Raw genomic sequence first — 4,917 nt, 5'->3', positions numbered from 1 at the left:
GGCCATGTTTAATGAAAATAAACATATATGGTCCATTATATATGAAATATTCAGGCCCATTGATAATAAGTGTGAAACTATTAGCATATGAGCTCAAAACATATAAAAATTGTAAAAATTCTTCTTTCAACTGTTCTGATCGACAGACAAATGCATCATAGTCCGATCATGATCAAAGTTTTCAATTATACTATACATAATGTTTCGAAAAACATATTAATATTTCAAAGACATCCAACGGCTAGATAAAACTATATTTATGACGCCGTATAACTGTTCCAATTCTGTTTCTGTGGACATAGCAGAAAATATCACGTACTTTGGAGTACGGTCCATGGTTGGATTTTTATGAAATTTTTAACGTATCTCCGTGAGGATAACATATACCACATATAAAAATTACGGAATAATCCAAAGGTTAAAATTATACAAAACTTAGGTTTTTAGACGTTGTTATAATTAGGATTTTCTAAACGAAGACAGTTTTACTAAAATCAGAATTTGGAGATTGCTTCATTTCCGATTCGATTGAAATTTTAACAGTGTAAATATAGACTAATTAGGTTGAACATACTAAATTTTCTTAAAAATCTAACGGTGATGTCTATACGTTTGATAATCATGCTTTCGTGGAACCCTAATATATACTATGAAATGAAATTTCTTTGTTCAAAAGAAATACCTGGTAACACATCCATGAAAAAAAATCAACCGATCTAATATAGCTTTGCGGTATATCTTCGTGCATGATAACGTGTTGTAGTAGAATAATAGGGGAAAAGGAAGAGGCAGAGAAGAGAAGGATTTTTATTGACTAGGTAGGGTGTATTTTTGTCGTAGGCCCTTGTGAACACATAAATCACGAAGCCATCCACGTGTTCACAAACAATATTCGCATACATTCTAATTATAGAATTGTACGTCGTATGCGTAAAGGGGATGATTATATCGATTCATCGACTCGAAGCCTTCGAGCTTGTCATTGTCTAGTCGAATATTATCATAAATAATGTTCGTATAGAGGAATAAACCGAGAATCAAGTATAAATGTAAAGCACATGAAGTTCAACGCTGAATGTAAGGTGCTGAAATGTAAATAAGACAGATTTACGTGTTTCGGCACTAAGGCCTACATCCACGTGGCTGGTGTTTCACTATGTATTGAATGATTACAAGGATAGTCGAATGACTTTAGAGTATACATAGGTCTACGAAAGTAGGGGGATTACTTACTCTTCCTATATCTCTCTCATATATTCTCCTATAATTGCTCCGGATTGGTCGACCCCTTCTCTCTTAGTGGAGAGGGGTATTTATAGGGTTGGAACGTGGGTCCCACTTCTGGGGCGCCGTTGTAATCTTATCTTCTTGTGCTTTGTGCCCATTACGCTGAGGTCTTCGGCATATGCTGCGGCCTGAGCTTGAATACGAAGGATTATCCTCGCCTCTTCCACGAGCTGATTGACACGTGTATATCTCTTTGGTATTTAATGCGGGTAGATGGATGTCTGCTCGTGTCAGACAAGTGTCTCTTTGTCTGGTCACATCTGTGTCAGCCAAACTTCCTCTCCGCCGTTTATCTGGGATCTTCCTCGGGATTGGGTGTGATAACACCCAAGGGGTATTATCTGGTGCTCCTCTGAGCCATCATACCTCTGTGATCCTATGTCCCTGACCGTCAGATCTGCTGACCGGTGGCATCTTCTGATGAGATGCTTGCTATCATGTTTTGTTATCTTGTTTTGCATGCCTTCCACGTGTCTCTTTCTTTACACGTGGTGGATGATGAAAGGTGTACATACAATTTGCCCCTCTTCTTCTGACTTGGGCGTATTTTGCAATTTAGAAGAAGAAAGGTCGTCCTACACGTTTCCCACTTTGCATTAACTTTCCCCGTAACTTCTCCTTGGTACGAGGAACAATTATTGTCTTCTCTAGCTTCATAAATAGGAAAGAGAATGTGATAAAAAACTTTTATCCTCTTCTTTTCAGTGTTCATCCTCTTCTTGTTTTCTATTCTTGTTCTTTAGTCATTTATTATCGTCATTCTTGTGAGGAAGATAACAACATTCAATTTTCTGTCTCTTTCGCTCTCGATTGTTGTTGCCCCTGTATCACAGACAACTAGCTTTTGATATCTCCGATCCTCCTTTCTTCGACTGTGGTTGGTGCTTGTCGTCCTCTTCTATACAAGTATGGGGTTTTTCATTAGCTGCTCATCATTGATTTATCTATGTATCTACCCGTTTGTTTCATGCTGCTGTATTCTTGGCTTTGTGATGAAGAACACACATATCGAAGCATATATGCTTGCCCCTGTTCTTTGTTACAACGTCTGTGAGTCTGTATTTAAGTATTATCCATGGAGTTGGATGGAGTATTTTTAGTTCTTAGGGTTTTTAATGTTTATCCGGATGAACCATCAATTATGGGTTTTTTGATCTTTAGTGATCTCCTCGTATTCTTCTCTAAACTGTTTTTGTGTTTCCTTGTAGATATGTCCAAACCCCGCCGTCTAGTCCGCCAAGATCCCCTCTGCGTCGAGATTCTGACAGATCTCCACTTGGGGAAGGTCCTTACAAGTCTTCGCAATCGGATCCTCGGGGTCATAGGGTTTCACCTTCCTCTGGTGCGAAGGTTGTGCCTACTAAGAAAGGTGATGTGCCGAAGGGTCCTTCTAGATCTAGGTATGCTGTTAACCGCGCCCCTTCTCGTACTCGTGAAGATTCTAGGAGTACGCAATCTCCTCCTCGTGATGACTCTAGGAGTACGCGGGCTCCTCGTCCTCGTACTGAAACACTGGATGTTCCGCCCCTTCGTTCAATGGCTCCTCCTTCAGTGCCTCCGCAGAAATCTTTTCCGCCTCCTCCCGCGGTTTCTTTCAAAGGAAAGTACTCCAAGGGTACTATGTTGAGAGATGATCCGTCTAAAAATCTTCCTTCTAAAAGGAAAGCTTCGGAATTGAGTCCTACTTCTGATTCCGCAGACGCAGAAGAAACTGTCCCCGTGATACGCAGCATTTCAGTTGGTAAGAAGAAAGTCATTTTCAAGCATATTGATCTTGAGATGTTCAAGGAAAAACATGAACTTCAAGCTTTTGAGGTTCGCTTCTATGCCCCTGACGATGATATCACTTACGAGCTCCTTGCTAAGTATCAGTTTGACGAGTTTTATCTGTTGACTACGGTTGGAGCCTTCGAGGCGGGTCTCATGTTGAGCTTATATAAGTCGGGTGACTCCTTTTATTATGACGTGTTGGCTAGTCGCGAAGGCTCTTCCACGAACACTCATAATCGTTCTGTGTCACAACTATCTGGGAATTATCTTCGTTCACTGAAGGAATGTTACCTGCGAAGCAAGGGAGAGACTATGATGACCTGCTATGTTCCAAATCCTGCTGAGAGAGAGTGGTACACTCCTCGGAATTTTAACAGTTCTTTTGGGGATTATGTCAACAGTAGAAACCGTAAGACGTGGAGTGTTAGTCTTCGTAATATTGCTGCTCCCCGTGGTGAAATTCGTCTTTTGAGTGAGGTGAGTGATGCCAAGCTGAAGTATGTTCCTGGTACTGAGGGATCTGCTAAACGGAAACTCTTTCCTGCTCGTGAAAGGATTAAGCGTGACCATAATTATGAATGGCATGCTACTGTTATTGAGGTAGTTGGTCCTTGGGCTTATGGATGGATTCCGGGTCCGCGCGGTTGGCGTCCTTCTGAAAATAGCAAGCCTCGTGAAACTCCTCCTTCTCGTTATGGAGATTTCTGTCCTTGGCGTCCGAATTTCGCGGGCATGAATTTTCCTTATGCTCTTGATGTCGTTGATGGAGATGAGGAGGAGGGTTCTGGTGCTACCCATCCAACAAAGAGTGATGATGCTGCCAAAGTATAGTTTCTTCTTATATTCTCTATTTTATTTGCCCCTTTTTCCTTGCTTGAAATAATTTTAATTTTTGAAGTGAGGGAAAAAATGAGCCTTTGTGGGGATGTGTACTGGTTTGTAGGTGTCGAAGAAGAAGAAACTTGGACCCAAAAAATCTTCTATTGTGGTTACCGGTGAGGCTGAGGTTTATGAGGAGGTTACGAGTCCTGTAAACGAAGGGTATGCTGAGGATGAAGAAATGTCCGATGGAGAAGAGCGTACCGACACTTCTCACCCTGATGAAGAAGGTGGTAATGGTGAAGAAGAAGTTGTCGCGGGTGGTGATGGTGAGTCTGAGGGTAGTATTACCGTTGGTGGTACTGGAGGGGGTGGATCTGCCCCTGTTGGCGATGATATTGTTAGTGTGGGTACTCTGCCCGTTATTTCCCCTGAATTTTCTTTCGGTAGGATATACTCCGCGGGGGAATCCTTTGATGTGAATGCTGCCATAGGTCTTGCCGAAGACTTCTCATTGTTTTCCCCAAATGATGATTGGGATGTGCTTGGGGATATTGGTAAAGAAGATGCCACCGGTCAGCAGGCTGAAAACGCCGGTGGTCATACTGAGGCTGGTGATGTCGAGACTTGCGTGAGTGAGGGGAGAACAGCCAAAGGGAAGTCTGCGGTTGAATCTCCTTCAGAGTATTTCCCTTACTCGCTAATACCTGAAGGCGAAGATGCCATTTTGGCTTGGATTAAGAAGAAAAATCTGATGTTCGTCCCCAACCCTTCCCTAGTGGTCCCCGATGAGAAGAATTCTGACGCTTATACTCGTCAGATGATGCAAGTGTCTTCTGAAGTCCGCGTTGCTGAGATGTGGGAGAATAATCTGAGAGATTCAGAAGCTAACCTTAGTGGTTGACCCTCCCTCCTATGTTGCTGATATGATGGCCATAGCATGGGTACCAATACGGTTTTCCCCAGCAGCGTGTCTTAGAGGTAAATCCTTGTACTGATTCCTCATGATTCGAACATTGTATTCTTCGTGATATCGATCCC

The sequence above is a fragment of the Papaver somniferum genome, chromosome 2, assembly GCF_003573695.1.
Source record: "Papaver somniferum cultivar HN1 chromosome 2, ASM357369v1, whole genome shotgun sequence".
Classification (NCBI taxonomy): domain Eukaryota; kingdom Viridiplantae; phylum Streptophyta; class Magnoliopsida; order Ranunculales; family Papaveraceae; genus Papaver; species Papaver somniferum.
This window is presented reverse-complemented; position numbering follows the sequence as displayed.